Source organism: Ochotona princeps, chromosome 20 (assembly GCF_030435755.1).
Source record: "Ochotona princeps isolate mOchPri1 chromosome 20, mOchPri1.hap1, whole genome shotgun sequence".
In the NCBI taxonomy this organism is placed as follows: domain Eukaryota; kingdom Metazoa; phylum Chordata; class Mammalia; order Lagomorpha; family Ochotonidae; genus Ochotona; species Ochotona princeps.
The window spans coordinates 41,484,955-41,503,298 of NC_080851.1; the positions used below are offsets into that span (position 1 = coordinate 41,484,955).

An 18,344-nucleotide genomic window follows, 5' to 3' on the forward strand; every position below is an offset into this window, starting at 1 on the left:
CATGCGTAGTCGTGGGCCCGGTCCAATCCGGCGCGCCCAGGAAGCCATTGAAGCAGGCAGGTTTTTGTGGGTCCCGCCATAGTCACATTGCTGGTTGTGCTGGTGGAGAGGCGCAGGTGGCTGAGCCAGTGCTGCCCTGTGAGCTCCCTCCCCGCAGGAGCCTCTGCAGGACCCCCGACTGGTCAGAAGCTGGGAAGGGTGAGTGTGTGAGAGCATCTCCTGAGGCCCCGGGGCCCCCGGGCGGGAGGGAGGGGGCCCTTGGGGTCCTCACTCTGCAGCACTGACCTTGAACACTGGGACTCCCACTTGAGCCCGTTGTGCAGTGAGGAGGGGGAGTGCCCAGGGACAGTTCCACCGTCATGTTGGGCAGGATTTGTTTCTATTTTGCCCTGATTTTCCGGATTTCAGCCACAGCGTCTCGAGCCCCAGCTCAGTCGTCAGTGAAGCTCCTCCTAAGGGTCTGGGGCAGTTTTCTTGTTGCTGACACCAGAGCAGCACAGACTCCAGCAGTTAGAACAAACAGCCTTGTTTAACTGGGAGTTTTGCTGCAAGGTTGAGGGGCACATGTGGTGCTGGCGTTGTGCTTGGCAGAGGCCTGGGGTGGCACAGCGACCTTGTAGACAAGGCAAGGGAGTGCACGGGGACTCACGCAAAGGGGCTTCTCTAGAAGAACCTGCCTGCCGAAGGAGCTGTTAAGGCAGCACTACTGATTTATCCTGATAGCTTCTGATATTTTGTCATGTGTTGGCTTAAGTTTTCATGATTGGGATTAAATGTTGCCATGAGTTGTAGAGGGAATAAGTCAGTTCAGCAGAGAGCATTAAGGCAGGGAATAAATCTGAATGTCCAGAACTCTTGCCTCAATGCCAAGCGCTGCTCTCTGCCCTGATTAATCACAACTGGAGTCATCATTTCCTCCAAGATACAATTCAGTAAGTTGTCTTTTTTCTTTTCTATCTCACAGAATAATCATTAGCTCTTATTTTTTTTTGCAAGATGGATTTATTTTATTAATATGTATTTAAATAGCTGAGTAACAGAAATAAATATTTCCCATGAGTTCCCTTCCCAAATATCTGCTGACAGCCAGGATTTGGACAATTTTTTTTTTTTTTTTTTTTTTGTTTAGGATTAGCTCTTTAGAAGAACTGTTTGCTGTGAACAAAAGGCATGGGAAAAAGGCAGTGAATGCCCACCTGACACAGCACAGGAAGGCCTCACTGCCCTGTGTGGGTGTGTGTGACAGTGGTTAAGATGACATTGGGACTCCTGTGTTTCCATCAGAATGCCTGGGTTTCAGTTCTGTGCAAATGCAGTGTGCAGCTACTGCCCAGGCTGGGAGGCAGCAGACAGTGGCTTGGATACCAGTGTTAAATCTAACTTATTTTAGGTCTTGTGTTTGTTGCAGGCATGTGGGAAGTGAGAGAGTGAATGAAAAATTCTGCCCAGTAAATAAGGAAAAAACTGAAGGAAGCTTTTAGAAACTCCTCAACTTTTGGTCCTTCATTCAAACAGTTACATGGTGCTCACTACACTCTTTTTGTGTGTCTGAGTTTCAAAACTGTTTGTAACAAACAAAAATGGCTATCTTATCCTCTTCCTCTCTCATTCCCCCCTGAAAGAGCAGTAGATTGGTGGTTGCTATTCAGAGTGGCAGCTGATGCCCTAAAACTGGAGGGCATCTATAGTGGTCCATCTGTTTTATATAGGTCGCCCCTCGAAGCATTAACATATTCTTTACCCATCCAGAACTCCATATGAATGTCATCTAAAGAAATGATTGATGCACTCTGGGTTCTCTCAGCCTTGGCTAGCTAGGGAGTAAACCTTGGCAAAGGCCCAGGTAAATCCTAGGGTAGTGTGGTTGGGATAACACAGCAGTTTCGTTTTGCAGCCACAAGTTGGTTTAGTCAGAGGATAATTTGTACCAACAAAGGGTCTTTGTGAAGGTGAAATTTGGTGGGCTACAACACTTCTCAATTTGTGAGCATATTTGTGACTGGTTTCATAAGTTATTTCCATGAATATTTGCAGTGATCTAATTCTGGTGGCAGAAAGGGTAACAAAAAAATGTGAGTGTATTTGATTTGTTCACTAAAAAGTTAGTACCATTTGTGCTCAATGTCTGGGATAAGAGTCTTTTTTAAAATTTCACTTTATTATTATTATTATTATTTTTGTATTGGAAAGCAGATACACAGAGAGGAGAAACAGAGATGAAGATCTTCTGTTCATTGGTTTACTCCTGAAGGGACTGCAAGGCCTGAGCTGTGCCAATCCAAACCCAGGAGCTCAGAGCCTCTTCTGAGTTTCCCACATAGGTGCAGGTTCCCAAGGCTTTGGCCTGTCCTCCACTGCTGCTTCAGGCCACAGGCAGGGAGTTGAATGGGAAGCAGGGTCATTGGGATTAAAACCGGCACCTACATGGGGTCCCAACCCATGCAGGAGGAGGATTTTAGCTGCTAGGATACTGCGCTGGGCCCCCTACATAACTTCTTAAAGGGGACAAAGGACCCGAAAGAGCTGACACCTGCTGTTCACTAAAATTAACCTGCATCTGTGTATAGAGATAGAGCATTGACCCTGAGGCCTGTATTAATTGCAGATGGTGAAATAACTGAATTGTTCTATAATGAGTTGTTGGTGGCAAGTTGGTACTAAGCAAACATAACACATCTGGTATTAAAAAAAAAATTACAGAGGCCACAGCCTTCACTTAATCCTTTCTTTTTTTTTAAAGATTTTATTATTATTGGAAAGCCGGATATACAGAGAGGAGGAGAGACAGAGAGGAAGATCTTCCATCCGATGATTCACTCCCCAAGTGAGCCGCAATGGGCCAGTACGCGCCAATCCGATGCCGGGACCAGGAACCTCTTCCAGGTCTCCCACGTGGGTGCAGGGTCCCAAATCTTTGGGCTGTCCTCTCCTGCTTTCCCAGGCCACAAGCAGGGAGCTGGATGGGAAGTGGAGCTGCTGGGATTAGAACTGGTGCCCATATGGGATCCCGGTGCGTTCAAGGCCAGGACTTTAGCCACTAGGCCATGCCGCCAGGCCCAACACTTTATCTTAAATATGTGGTGTCAGCAGAGAGAGCTAATTGCTGGAGGAGACACTGCAGGCTGTGAGGGGTTCTCAGGTCCATACTGTCACATTTCTGGCTGCTTGGGATTCTCCATCAGTGCAGTGAGCCCCCTGGGTACTGTGTCCTCAGTGAGAGTGATCCCCAAGGCCTGGGAACATGGGGATGCTGCTGAGTGTGGGTCTCCCTGTGAAGTGTAAGCAGGCTGCTTCCCAGAGCTCATTCTCTGTCATGTCCTGGTGCTTTGATTTCCAGTTTGCTCACTTAGGCAGGGATGCAGGCCTGTCTGCTGAGCCACTGTGAGCTGCATCTGATGCCAGCACGCCCCGCATGTCACTCCGGGCTCATGAGGTTCTGACGGCGTCCCCAACAACCCTAACCTGCATGCCAGCCCTTCCAGTCCCAGCTGGGCTATGCTGGCCCTCAGTGAGTCTCTAGCATGCCCCCTCCCACAAGCCCACTGCACCAGGGCCAGGTGGTCTCAGCCAGCACCCCATTTGCCTACAGCCGTCCTCGCCTGCTCCAAGACAGTTCTACCGGTGTTCCCTGAGCCACTTCTCAGCCCACCCTGTCACTCTGCAGGCTGCTCTAGGGCTAGGTCATTTTTGCCAGAGCAACCCACCCCCCACAGAAGGTATACCCTGCCAACCTGCAGGTGCTGGATCCAGGCCCAGGCTGTTAGGCTATCCCCCTTCCCACCTACATCCCCAATGATCCTGTAGCACACCTGCCCAGTCCACAACTGTATGGCAGGCCAATTCAGCCATCTAGTTCTTCAGACAGCCCCTTGCCTGCCAGCCACTGTCATGCTCAGTATCCTGGGCTGGTTTTGCCTCCTCTGCACCCGTACCCCACCCGACACAATGACCTGTTGTCCCGGATGGTGCTAGGCCTCCTGGCATAGACTACATGGACCCCAGCCTTCATGCACCGCACTCTGCCTGCATTCCAACACCAGTTCCCCCCCAGCCCCAGCACCTACACTTCCCCAGCACTCCTGCCTTGTCACCTGCTGCGGGGACAGACTTGCTTGGAGAGAGACACCTCTAACCCACCTGTCCCTTCTTGCCACAGGTATCTCAAGCGCAGGTAGAATCAGCCAGTGCTTGCCACCTGTCTTGCATCTCTAACGCGCCCCAGGATGGCCACTCCAGGGCCTGGCCAGCTTGGATGGTGCCCCCACTCCCTTTGCCCACTTGCCACCTGCTCTTGAACGAAAAGGGCCAGTCTGATGACCCCTACACCTCTAGGCCTCGAAGTGCTCCAGGGCCAGGTCCACTCTGCCCAAAACCCCAGCACACCTGCCCAGCTGCTCCACTTGCTGCTGTAGAACCAGGTGGGCTCTGCCAGTCACCTGACACCCCCAACAGGCTGCTTGCCCACCTGCCATTCCGGGGCAAGGTTGGCTTGCCCTGCCAGCAGCTCATAGACCACTGCTGCACATTTAGCTAGTATCTCCCGTGCCCCCAACCTGACATATGTGTACTCCATCTACAACCCTGCTCCCCTTAACCCCACCCCTCTTTCCTAGCTTGCCTGAAAGCCACTCCAGGATCAGGTGGGCTCAACTTGTGCTCCACGCACATCTAACACTCCCTCACCATTGCCCCCTACTGCTGATCTAGGGCCAGGCCAGTTCAGACAGTACGTCACAGTCCTGAGCATGCACTCCATCTGCTCCAGGGCCACATCACCTAAGCCACCTAGGCCAGTGCACCCCTCAGCCCTAGCTGGCAGGCCGCTCAGCCCCACGTGCTGCATGGTTGGTATCCACATGTGCCCCCAGTATACACATCATGTGTTTCAGAGCCAGTGGGTCATGGCAGTAAGGCCAGAGCCCAAGTCACCCACTGGCCGCTGTCTCAGGGACAAGCTAGACAAGCAGGTGCACTGTGAGCCCCTCTATTCCTGCCATCTGCTTCACAGCCAAGTCATCCTGGCCAGTGTTCCTGCTCCCGAAGCACTGTAGTCCTTCATTTTAGGGCCAGACTGAATTGCAGGGAGGAGAGGAAAAAGAAGGGCAGCCATTGTTCCCGCTCCCTCAGCAGGCACTGTGCTTGCCAGCCGCTCCAGGGTAGGCCTCTAGCCAGTGACCCTGCAGCCCCAGTCTGCATGCCTTGAGTCCCCTGCCCCACAACATGCCCACTCTGCTACCTCACCAGACCCTCCAGTGTCATCTCCCACACCCCTAGCCTGCCTAGAATCTCCCCCAGGGCCAGGAGGGCTCGGCGCCACAACACTCATTTCTAGCCTGCCCGCCACCATAGCCTTCCCACTGCGGCAGGGCAAAGCAGGCTAGTGTGGTAGGGAAATCAACACGAAACACTGCAACAACCTATTTCCTGTCTTGTGAAAAAGTGTTCCCAAGTTCCCAGCCTACCTGTAAGCCACTCAAGGACCAGGCTGGCTTAGCTGCTGCCCAGGCCTCTGCTCTAGGGCCAGACCTGTTCCATGAGTGCTCCACCAACCCCCAGCATCCACTATATCTGCTCCAGAATTTGGGGGCACAGCCAGGGTCCCTGCACCTGTAGTCCTCCCAGGACCTTGCCTGCTGCTCCAGGACCAGGCAGGCTTGGCCAGTGACACAGTGTCTGCATCAGGCTGCTCGCCTGTCTGCAGCTCCAGAGCCATGTCTGCTTGCCCTGCACCCACCATGCGTCTCCCACAACCCTACCGCACCCGCTTTTCAGGGCCAAGTTGGGGACTGGGTTCTTCCAGTGGTAGATCCTGCTTCCTTCTACCCCCTGCTCCTCCCACCGGGTCAGGGACTGGAGTATTCCAGGGGTCCTGCTGTTTCCCTCTCTCTCCTCCCCTTCCCCTCTATTCCAACCCCTGAACATTAGTGCTATAATTTAAAAAGTGGGTCCAGCTTCCCTGTGTGTAGTGTCCTTTGTTTTAGCTCTGTGGCCCCTGCCTTTGCTGCCTCTATGCATGGATGGATGTGGTGACTCTTCACCCTTACTCTGGTGGTGTTTGCAAGATGGACTCCTGGTGCCATTTCCTGTGTGACTTCATCCCACAGCCTGCTGTGACCCAGTGCAGGGCTTGACCCAAGGCTACCTCAGGCCATGCTGGTGGGCACCTGCACCTTTGTGGAGGTCACAGTCCAGGGAGCAAAGGACCCTCCACTGAAGGCATGGCAGATTGATTGATTTGAAAGGCATGGTGACAGAGGGAAAGAGATCTTTCATCAGCTGGTTTTACTCCCTGGTTGACCAGGACAGTTGTGGTTAGGCTAGGCTAAAGCTAGGAACCAGGTGGTTCATGCAGGTCTCACACGTGGGTGCAGGGACATTTCCCAGGAGCATTATCAGAGAGTTGGAATGGGAAGTGGAGCAGCCAGGGCTCAAACCAGTGCTCTGATGTGGGATGGTGGTGTTGTAGGCATCAGCTTGAACCAGGGCAGCAGAATTCCAGCACAATTTCTGAGGGGAGGGAAAATGAGTGATATTGTCTTTATCATTTGTTTCTATAATTTCTAAACTGTTAGAATCACATGTCAGTTCTTGATAATCTGAAAAGAAGTGGGGATTTTTTTTCTTTTTTTTTTTTTCAGTGTAAGGGGAGCTTTGAGAGCAGCTGGTGTAAAATTTTCTGGTCTCTGTCTGGGTGGGCAGATGGAGCTGAGCTCTCCCCCAATGCATTCAGGGCACTCTCTGACTCCAATTCATAGTGGACCATTCCCTTGTGTGCTTCCTCAAATCATTTACCTTTTTCTTCAAGATCACTGTTTTGGATCCAGCATGGTAGCCTAGTGGCTAAAGTACTTGCATGTGCCAGGTTTCATATGGGTGTCGGTCTATGTTTTGGCTGCTGGATTTCACATCCAGTTCCCTGCTTATGGCCTTGGGAAGCAGTCAAGGATGGCACAAAGCCTTGCAATGTTGAACCCACGTGGAGACCAGGAAACAGTTTCTGGCTGCTGGCTTTGGATCAGCTCAGCTTCAGCCATTGCAGCTGCTGGAGGAGTGAATCAGTGAGTGGAAGATTCTTTTCTCTGTCTCTCTCTTTCTCTCCTCCTCTCTGTATATCTCACAGCCACTAAAAGTTAGCTCTTGGCTTCAGATCAGCTCTGCTCCAGGCTTTGTGGTCAATTGTGGAGTGAACCAGCGGACAGAAGACCTTATTCTCTGTCTCCTCCTCTCTCTATATCTGAGATAAAGATCTTCTGTGCCCTGGTTCCCTCTCCAAGTGACCTCAATGAAAAAGAAAAGCCAGGAGCCTTTTCTCCTGCTCCCCTGTTGGTGCAGTGTCCCAAGGCTTTGGTTCCTCCTCTTTTGCTTTCCCAGGCCACAAGCAGGAATCTGGCAGGGAAGTGGAGCAGCCAGGAAAGAAAGTGGCACTCCTATGGGATCCCAGCTCATGCAAGGTGAGGATTTGGTCACTGACCCACTGAGCTGGGCCCAAATTATTTGCATTGAGTTTGTTTCTTATAGGATAGGGTGGAATGGGTGGAAGGCAGAGGTCTCTGAAAACATTTGATTTTCAAAAAATCATTTCTTTTACTTTTAAATCAAGAGTTACATAGGGAGACTAAGAGAGGGAGAGAATCTTCCATCTTATGGTTCACTTCCCATTTAAATCAGCACAATGGCTAGAGCTGGGCTGGTCCTAAGCCAGGAGCACATAGCTTCTTCCAGGTCCCCTGCATGGGTGCAGAAACCCAAGTCCCTGGGCCCTGATGTGCTGCTTTTCCAAGTACCTTAGCAGGGAGCTGGATCATGAGTGGAGCATCCCATAGAACGCGGGTGCTACAGCTGCTGCCTTACACATTATGTCATGGTGCCAGCCACTGTCTATTCATACTGAACTGAAATATTAGAGGATGAATAATGTATAAAGATATTTGTTGAGAGTTTAGGTGCAGAAAATATTAACAGCATGGTGCCAGCTTTACTCAAGGTTCCTTTGGCTGCATCACTTGTTGTTAAGTCCAGGCCTTAGAGTGTGCAGCTGAGAAGTTGTTTGGTTGCAGCTTTCTTCACTGAGGGAATGGAGCCTGATGCCTGCCTAGAGTACAGTGTATTATAACATCAGATACTTTGCTAACTCAGTATTTTGTCACAGTCTGAGTTCTCTCCCATACAATCACTTCTTTCTTGCTGTGGTTTATAATGGCCACAAGATAGTGCTGAGGCTTTGCAGTCAGTCTTAAGGAATTGTCTTAGAGGAGCAGAACAACTGTGGTGGTGAGGCTGGTGGAGCATTAGCAAAGGCTCAGAGGGATTGTACAGAAGATGATGTATTTGAACTTCGCTTAAAGTCTCCAGTAATGGTGGGTAGTGCTGTGCCAGTACAAGAAGGACCAACACAGAGCCTGATGGGCCACTTCATGCCATGCAGTCTGGATCTTTGTGATGTGCACATCAGCCACAAGGAACAAACATATGTAACTGATCTCCTATTGCATTTTGATCCCTTTGGATCAAAGTGTTTCTTAACTGACTGTCTCCCTACTAAATATAAATATGTATGTAGAGAGAGATTAAGAGAGAATGTGAGTGTGTTACGGGAGAATATTATTGTCATTATAGGTTTTGTTTTGTTTTTATTGTAGAGTCAGATCTACAGAGAGAAGGAAAGAGATAAATATCCTCCATCTACTGCTTCATTCCCCAAGTGGCAGCCACAGCCAAAGCTGAGCCGATCTGAAGGCAGGAGCCAAGAGCCAGAAGGATGTTCCAGGTCTCCCACATGGGTGCAGATTTTCAAGGCTTTTGAACAAACACTACTGCTTTCTCAGGCCATAAGCAGGAAGCTGGAAGGTAAGTGGAGTTGCTGACAGACACACTGCCACCCATATTGGATCCCAGGCATGTCAGGTTTGGATTTAGCTACTAGGCTGTTGTGCTGCGTCCAAGCTGGTTACTTTGATTCAGTGTCTTTACCATCAATCAGTTTGATCAGATTCTCTGGAATCTTAACATATCATTTGATCATTTTCTTAACTAAGAGTTTCTGCAGCCGCTCTTTTTGTTGATGATGATAATGATATCAATACATCACTGTAATACCACCAGATTTTTGAAAGCGTTGATAAACCAGATGATGGAAGATCTCTTTCCCTCTGTTGCCATGTCTTTCAAATCGATCAATCTGCCATGCCTTCAGTGGAGGGTCCCTTGTTCCCTGGACTGTGACCTCCAGGAAGGTGCAGGTGCCCACCAGCATGGCCTGAGACAGGCAGAGAGGAGTGTGCAGCTGGCCCTGGGTCAAACCCTGCACTGGTTCACAGCAGGCTGTGGGATGAAGTCACACAGGAAATGGCACCAGGAGTCCATCTTGCAAGCACCAACAGCGTAAGTGTAACGAGTCTCCTCATCTAGTCCATGCATAGAGACAGCAAAGGCATGGGCGATGGAGCAAAACCAGAAAAACTCCACATAGGGAAGCTGAACACACCCCTGGAAGACCATAGCCCAGACAGCTGGTTGGTGAGGAATAGGAGGGGGAGTGGATCCTGTTTGGTCCGAGGGCAGAACCAGCAGAGTACCATCCCGGTCAATTAAAAGCTCCAACATACCCTCAGCAACAATTAACTTCGTTGTGGAATTAATTGATATAGTATTGAGCAACCAACATGTTGAAAACAAATGCGATTTCTTAACCACATTCTGTGGTCACCTCATTGACACTTCAGTTTTAGTTTATACAGAACATATAACGCAACAAACATAAAATAACATGTTTTACATAACATCATATCATCTTAAATTAAGGCAAACATGTGGTATCTAATTTTTTGGGATTGGCTCATTTCTCTTAGCATTATGGTTTCCAGTTTGGCCCATTTGGCCACAAAAAACTGCATTTTTTTTTTTTTAATAGCTAGAGTAGATGAACCATAGCTTTCTTATCCATTCCTCTGCTGATGGGCATTTTGGTTGCTTCCATGTTTTTGCAATTACTGATTGTAAAGCACCTTAGAATTAACATCTTTACTGTCATGCTCAAACTGAACAGAAGGTGAGGAATAGAGACATACCCGGGCCATGCACAGGAGCTATCTGTCCTCAGAGATTGTCTGCAGGAAGACATAGAGCAAGCAGGTATTGGGGAGACCAAGAGTAAGAGTGCCAGAGCAATGGAAGAACTTGATCAAGTGAGTGAGCCCCACCCAGTGAGGAACCTTTATTGGGGTTTGTGAGAGGAGTGGTTACACAACAATGCAATACCCTCTCAGGTTCCAGGTGATGATAGGTGAGTATCCCAGGTGGGCAGAAGGGAAAGCCGAGATGGTGTGGGGGTGTGCGTTTCAATCTGGTGACCCTGAACTGGCTGCCTACCCTACAACTTTGGGAGAAGGAAGCCACAAGTCTCACCCTTTTACTTCTGGTGAAGTGGTAGACATTACTGCCCATTGCGAACAAGTTTCTGCCCTTGGGATGACTCCTGTGAACCCCTTCCCTAGATGGTGCATAAAAGACACTATTTCCACCATTTTCTTGTGTCTTTCCTCCCTTGGATCATGTCCTGCCACTAGGGCAGCAACTATTCTCCTTCCTGTTATGAAATAAATCCTGCTTTGCAAACTAGAGTTGTCTGTATGAAAATTGTGTCATGTGAGACAAGAAACAGAGTTGTTGCTGCAGTGTTTTGCTTCAAATTCCTTGCAACTCTAGCCCACCTTGCCCTGTGGCAGCAGGAAGTCCTTGTGGGCAGACAGGCTAGAGTTGAATGTTTGGGCTGTCCTTCTGGCCTGGCCCTGGAGAAGCTTGCAGAAGGGCTATGGATGTGGGACACACCACTGGAAGGACAAGTAAGGTGACAGGATGGGCATGTTGTGGGGGGTGGACTCAAGGCATGAAAGGTGGCCAGCAGAAGGGACCCAGCGCTGAGGGAGCAGGTTCATTGTCTGAGCCCGACTGGCTCTCAGCAGTGGAGGCTAGACAGTGTGACAGTGCGCTTGGGCTAGAGGTGCACTGGTGCTGGCTCACCAAGCCTGGCCCTGAATGGGCAAGTGTGGCAATGGAGGGAGCATATTAGAGGTGCAGTGGATGATGGGCAGTCTGGGGACTCACAGCCATAAGTTGTGGAAACTAAGTTACAAAAGTACATAACATAACATAACATGACATAGCATAACATATCATAATATAACATAGGAAACAATATGGATTGCATATGTCACTGCAGGTTTTCTTTTGCTCGATTGAATCTGGACAAGCCCTCCTCTCACTTTGTCTCTTATACATTGCTGTGAATGTGTAATCAGAAAATTAAACACAAAAAGGAAATTGTAGCAGAATGGTCATGTTTTAAGCCACAAAACTATCAATATACACTAGTGGTGCTTTTGTGGAAAACCAAACTTAAAATGATGAGAGAATCAGGCTAGATTTCTGAATAGGAGATCAAATATACCATCAAGTTACTATGTACCAATAAGAAACAGATAAGGAACACTAAGAAAACAGAAAAATACAGACCAGAAATTGAACAACAGAGAAATGAGACTGAAAAGATTAATTTATATATTTTCAAATATTCTTGTTATATATATATATATATATATATATATATATATATATATATATATATGTATTAAAATTTACTTATTTTCATTGCAAAGTAAATTATACAGAGTGGAGGAGAGACAGAGTGGAAGATGTTCTGTCCTTTGATTCACTCCCCAAATGATCACATCAGCGGCAGCTGCGCCTATCCAAAGCCTGGATCCAGGAAATTCCTCCAGATCCCAAGGCTTTGGGCTGTCCTTAACTGCTTTTCCAGGACACAAGCAGGGAGCTGGATGGGCAGGCAGCTGGGCTGCTGGGATTAGAACCGGAACCCTGGTGTGTTCAAGGCAATGACTGTTGCCAGTATGCCAACTTGCCGGGCACAGATCTGCGTTTTAAAAAGTCAAATGAACTAACGGGAAGAAAAAACTCAATATAAAGAAGATAAGTCCCAGAAGCTATGGAACATCCAGTGAGATGCATCTGAGACTCCTGCCATCTGTTTCTTGGTTTACAGACTTGAACATGAAAGAGAGGGAAGATGTGAGAGGCGACAGCGGCCCCTGCTGTTGGAAGGCTCAAGCTGCAAGAGAGGAGGCCCCTTCCAGCCTGAGGTGAAGCCCTGCTCCTCTCACTCCCCTCCTCCAGAATCCTACCTGACTGTGATTTGTGATGCTGATTGGCTGCAGATTGTGACATCATATGTAGTCAAGGTCTATGGGAACGATCCAATCAGGCCTGTGCCAGGAAGCCCTGTGGCAGCAGGCAGGAGGTTGTTGTGGGGCGCCACCATAGGCACCTTGCTGTGTTGCTGGTGGAGAGGCACAGGTGGCTGAGCCAGTGCTGCCCTGTGAGCTCCCTCCCCGCAGGAGCCTCTGCAGGACCCCCAACTCATCAGAAGCTGGGAAGGTGAGTGTGTGTGAGCATCTCCTGAGGCCCCGGGGCCGCCGGGTGGGGGCCAGGAGGGGGACCATGGGGTCCACACTCTGCAGCACTGACTTTGAGCTTCAGGCCTCATATTTTTCCAAGTTGTGCAGTGAGGAGGAGAGTGTGATCAGGAGTTTTTTTTTTTTTACCTTATTTTCTTTATTTTTTTTTCTCTTAGAGATTTAACTTTTTTAAAAGATTTATTTATTTTCATTTGAAAGACAGATATTCAGAGAGGAGGAGAGACAGAGAGGACAGTCTTCCATCTGAATATTCACTCCTCAAGCAACCACCGGAGCCGAGCTGATCCGAAGCCAGGAGCCAGGAGCTTCCCTCCCGGTGTCCTACCTGGAAGCAAGGTCGCAAGGCCGTGGGCCATCCTTGACTGATTTCCCAGGCCACAAACAGGTAGCTGAATGAGAAGCATGGCTGCTGGGATTTAAAATCTGCTCCCATATGGGATCTTGGCACATTCAAAGGAGGACTTTAGCCACTAGGACACCGTGCACCCCGCTGGGCTCATCCTTTTTTTTTTTTTTTTTTTTTTTTTTGTAATTGGAAAGTCAGATTTACAGGGAGAATGAAACAGGGAAAAATCTTCCACCCCCTAATTCACTGCCAAAGTGGCCCCAGTAGCCGGAGCTGAGCCAATTTGAAACCCTCAGCCAGGAGCTTGTTCCAGGTCTCCCACCTAAGTGCACAGTCCCAAGGCCCTGGAGTGTCCTGTAAAGCTTTCCCAGAGCACAAGCAGGGAGTTGTATGAGAAGTGGAGCAGCCAGGACATGAAGTGATGCCCATATGGGATCCCAGTGTGTGCAAGACTTATTGTCTTATGACTTCAGCCTAGTGCCTGGTTGGTTTACTGAACTTTATATAGAGACTCATCATACTTGTCTAAAAGTGTACCTGTCACTATAGCTTTCAAAATTTACATTGAATAGGTGTATATATTATTTCAGTCATTTGAAGTTATTTAAATACATGTTTTATGCATGTACACATTTTTGTTTCACATGATTCCAACATCACAAAGATGTGTAAATACTTCAAAGTGCATCATAAAAAATTATTTTTTAAAAAGATTTATTTGCTTACTGTTAGAAAGTCAGATTTCTGAGATAAGAAGAAACAGAGAGGAAAATCTTCCATCTGGTGCTTCACTCCCCAAGTGGCAGCTTCCACTGGAGCTGAGATGATCCAAAACCAGGAACCAGGAGCCAGGAGCCAGGAGCCTTCACTAGGTTTCCCACATGAGTGCATGATCCCAAAGGTTTGGACCATCCTTGACTGCTTTGCCAGGCCACAAGCAGGAAGGTGGAAGGGAAGGGGAGCAGCTGGGACATGAACCTGCACCTATATGGAATCCCAGCATGTGCAAGGAAAGGACATTTGCACTAGGTTACCACAGCTTACCTAAAAACTATTTTTACAAGTGCTAATTCCAAAATTCGTCTTGTTAAGGAAGTTAAAGAGAGTGCCAGAATTTGAAACTTTTGAATTTCTTAGTGTCTGTCAAGAATGCCATGAAGGCCCAAATTATCTGATTGAAATACAATCTGTTTACATAATCATGTATAGATCAGATTCTCCTCCTGTTGTATATCTCATTTAGCAATAAAAAAACTACATCTTTTAAAAAAAGTTGTATTTAATAACAAACACTGTTCAATGGCACAAGAGGCTAGCTATTATGTTTATATTTAGACAATATTTATTTCACTCAAAAAAAAATTCAAGATGTATTTTTATAGCAAAGTCAGATATACAGAGAGGAGGAGAGGCAGAAAAGATCTGTCTGATGATTCACTTCCCAAGTGACTGCAATGGTCAGAGCTGCACCAATTCAAAGCCAGGAGGCAGGAACTTCTTCCAGGTCTCCCATGCGGGTGCAGGGTCTCAAGACTTTGGGCCATCCTCGTCTGCATTCACAGACCACAAGCAGAGAGCTGGATGGGAAGCAGGACTGCCGGGATTAGAACTGGTGCCCATATGGGATCCCGGTGCTTTAAAGTTGAGGACTCTAGCCACTAGGCTAACACACTAGGCCCTAAATCAAAATTGAAGGTGTAAAAATCTCTGGTTGAATATTCATTGTTTTTGGAGGGCTCTGTTATAGCAAGTTCATGGACAAGTTTTGCCAGTAATATTTTTTTTTTATTATTAAAAACATTCCATTATGTGACACGGTTTTATAGGTACTGAGATTCCCTCCACCCCTCCCCGCACCCTCCCCCCATGGTGTATTCCTCCACCTTGCTGCATTGCCACAGTTCAAGTTCAGTTGAAATTCTTTGATTGCAAGCATATGCCAAGCACAGAGTCCAGTATCCTATTGTCCAGATAAGGCAAGTAACATTTTGTTTTGTTTTGCTTGCCAGTAGATGTTACTTGGCTTGTCCTTTAGCCCATCCCTCCAGATTAGTGCTGGGTGTAGGTGAAGTGTACAGAAGAGAAAAGAAAAGCTTAAACCTTGGAAAAACTGCAGTTTGAAGCACAGGAAGAGAGAGGAGAGGGAGAAGTGGTTGTGGCCGCTCAGATTCTCAGTGAGGAAAGCTAGCTAGGGAACTTCAGACAGAGGAGGGTGAAGTAAGGAGTGAGATGTAAGAAGTAGGTGGAGCTCAGTGTGACTAAGAGAGAGGGGAGAGGGTGGAGGGAAATATTAATTATTGGTCAGATTGTATAATATTGCTTTACAGGCAGCTGGCATATGCTGTAGGCACAAGGAATAGCCAAGTGGCTGCAATGCCCAGAGCTGAGCTGATCCTAACCCAGAAGTGAGGAACTTCTTCCAGGTTTTCCATGTTGATAAGATTTCCAAGGCTTTGGACCATCCACCACTGCTTTCCCAGACCACAAGCAGGGAGCTGGATGGGAAGTGGGGCTGGTAGGGCAGGAACCATTGCTCAAATGGGATCCCTGCTAGTGTAAGGCAAGGACTTTTAGCCACTAGGCTCCCATGCCAGACACAAATGATAGATTTCTATAATGACAAACTGCAAGGATGAACATAGGTAACATTCATGTGAGGTGTTGAAACTGCAGATAACCTATAGTCCCTGGAGCAAGGTCAGAGATATACACATCCAGGCCTAGCTCCAGGTGTATAGGGCTCCAGACATGAGGAGGCAGACAAGGCTTGTACAAGTTTGTAAAACACAGGAAGAAACACAGAACATGTCACATAAACCAGCACAGTAAGTGGGGATCCATTTATAATCTCAAGTTTGTGTTGCATATGGTGAAAACCAGCCATTGTGGCAATCCATTAGCAAAATTAACAAATAATAGGGGTCTGGCACAATGGCTTAGTGGTTAAATCCTCAGCTTGTGTATGTGCTGGGATCCCGTAAGGGTGCCTGTTCATACCAGCAGCTCCATTTCCCATTCAGCTCCTTGCTTGTGGCCTGAGAAAGCAGTCAAGGATGGTAGCAAGTTTCGGGAGCCTGCACACACATACAATACCTAAATGAGGCTCCTGGCTTCTCATCAACTCAGTTCTGGCTATGGTGTCCATTTATGAGGGGAACGAGCAGATTCAAGCCTTTTCTCTCTGTCTCTCCTTCTCTATGTAAATCTGTCTTTCCACTAAATAACTAAATATCAAAATAAATTATTGAAAGTCATTAAGAAAGAAATGCCATGTAAATAATCAATTTCAGGAATATAAACACAATTCTTCATACAACTTGTAATCATTCACAAGATTATGAGATGATTTTCTAAAATACTTAGAGTAAGATGTATTTAAATAGGTGCCAGGGTAATAGCCTAAAGGCTTAAATCCTTGCCTTGAATGTGCTGGGATTGCATGTGGGCACCAGTTCTATTCCCAGCAGCCCTGCTTCCCATGCAGTTCCCTGCTTGTGGACTGCAAGAGCAGTTGAGGACAGCCAAAGCTTTGGAACCCTGTACACCTATGGGAGACCTGGTGGAGGCTCTGAGCTCCTGGCTTCAGACTGGCACAGCACTGGCCATTGTGGCCACTTATGGAGTGAATCAGCAGGTGGTAGATCTTCCTCTGTCTCTCCACCTCTCTGTATATCTGACTTTCCAACAAAAAAATTTTAAAATATCCCTAAAAGAAATGTTTTAAAACAGAAACCAAAAGCCATAAGTTGTGGAAACTAAGTTACAAAAATACATAACATAACATGACAGAGCATAACATACCATAATATGGCATAGGAAATAAAATATGAATTACATATGTCACTGCAGGTTTTCTTTTGCTCGATTGAATCTGGACAAGCCCTCTTCTTGCTTTGTCTCTTATACATTGCTGTGAATGTGTAATCAGGAAATAAAACAGAAAGGAAATTGTAGCAGAATGGTCATGTTTTAAGCCACAAAAATATCAATGTACACTAGTGGTGCTTTTGTGGAAAACCAAACTTAAACTGACGAGAGAATCAAGCAAGATTTTCAGACCGGAGATCAATATATACCATCAAGTTGCAATGTACTAATAAGAAATAGATATGGAACACTATGAAAACAGAAAATACTTACCAGGAAATGAACAACAGTCAGAGAAATGAGACTGAAAAAATTACTTTATGGCATATTTTCAAATATTCTTCAATTATATATATATATTTTTAATTTACTTATTTTCATTGCAAGGTAAGATATATAGAGTGGAGGAGAGACAGAGAAGAAGATGTTCTGTCCTTTGATTCACTCCCCAAGGGACTTTGTCTTTGGATTGGTTCAGCATCGGATGGAAGATCTTCCTCTCTGTCTCTCTTCTCTGTGTATCTGACTTTGTGATAAATAATAAATAAATATAAAATATATTTATAAAATAAATCTTTAAAAAAAAGAAATACAAAGCATCTTAGCATTAACATCTTTACTGTTCCCTCTAAGCAGTGAACAGAGGGTGAGGAATACAGACATACAGAGGTCATGCTCAATGACTACCTGTCCTTGCAGTTTTTTCGCAGAAAGCCCAGAGAAGAAGCAGGTACTAGAGAGGCCAAGAGTTGGAGTGCAACAGTTAGGGAAGCACGTGACCAAAAGATTGATCCCCTCCCTATCATGTGCTTTCATGGGGGCTTGTGAGGGAAGTGATTGTACAACAATGCAATTCTGCCCCTCTCAGGTTCCAAGTGTGCAGAAGAGAATGCCTAGATGTTGGGATGGGATGTGGCTTTCAAGCTCATGACCATGTACTAGTTGCCTGCCTCATAACATTGGGAGAAGGAGGTTACAAGCCTCACCCTCTTTTCTGGGTGAGGTGGTAGGCATTACTGCCCATTGTGAATAAGTTTTTTTCTCTCTGCCCTTGGGGTGACTCTTGTGATCCCAGCATGGTGCTTAAAGGACACCATTTCCAACATTTTCTCTCAGGTCTTTTCTCTCTTCAGCCCCCTCCTGCCACTGGGACAGAAGCCATTTTCCTTCTTCTTATGAAATAAATCCTGCTTTGCAAACTGGAGTTCTCTGCATGGAAACTTTCATGTTGGAGAAGAAACAGGTTGTTGCAGTGTTTTGCTTTGAATTCTGCAGCTCTAGCCTGCCTTGTCGTGGAGCAGGAGAAAGTCTGTGGGGGTGGACAGGCTAGAAGTGAGTGTTGGAGCTGCCCAGCCAGCCTGGCCCTGGAGCATCTTGCAGCAGGCCAGGGGTGTGGGAGAAGTCACTGGGAGTTCAGGTGAGGTGACGAGGTGGGTGTATTGTGGAGTGGGGGACTCAAGGCATGCAGGCTGAGACCAAAGTGTGGCCTGCAGAACGGGCCAAGCCCTGGAATGGCTAGTGGGTGCACTGCCTGCTGAGGGAGTGGGGCCACTGGCTAAGCCTGACTGGCTCCCAGCAGCAGATGGTGGATGGAGTGGCAGTGCTCATGGGATAGAGGCGCGCTTGCACTGCTCACCAAG

At 47.3% G+C, this 18,344-nt stretch overlaps 1 protein-coding gene and 1 long non-coding RNA gene across 2 annotated transcripts in view; both read left to right on the forward strand.

The window, feature by feature from the left end:
* LOC101522773 (zinc finger protein 260-like) overlaps positions 1 to 18,344 on the forward strand; it is a 793,789-nt gene that overhangs the window by 714,749 nt on the left and 60,696 nt on the right. The gene's annotated exons all lie outside the window — the stretch shown is intronic.
* Positions 65 to 18,344, forward strand: part of LOC131482748 (uncharacterized) — a 66,663-nt gene continuing 48,383 nt past the window's right edge. Inside the window, exon 1 of the long non-coding RNA XR_009247259.1 lies at positions 65 to 198. This is a non-coding gene — a long non-coding RNA (uncharacterized LOC131482748). The remainder of the gene's footprint in view (positions 199 to 18,344) is intronic.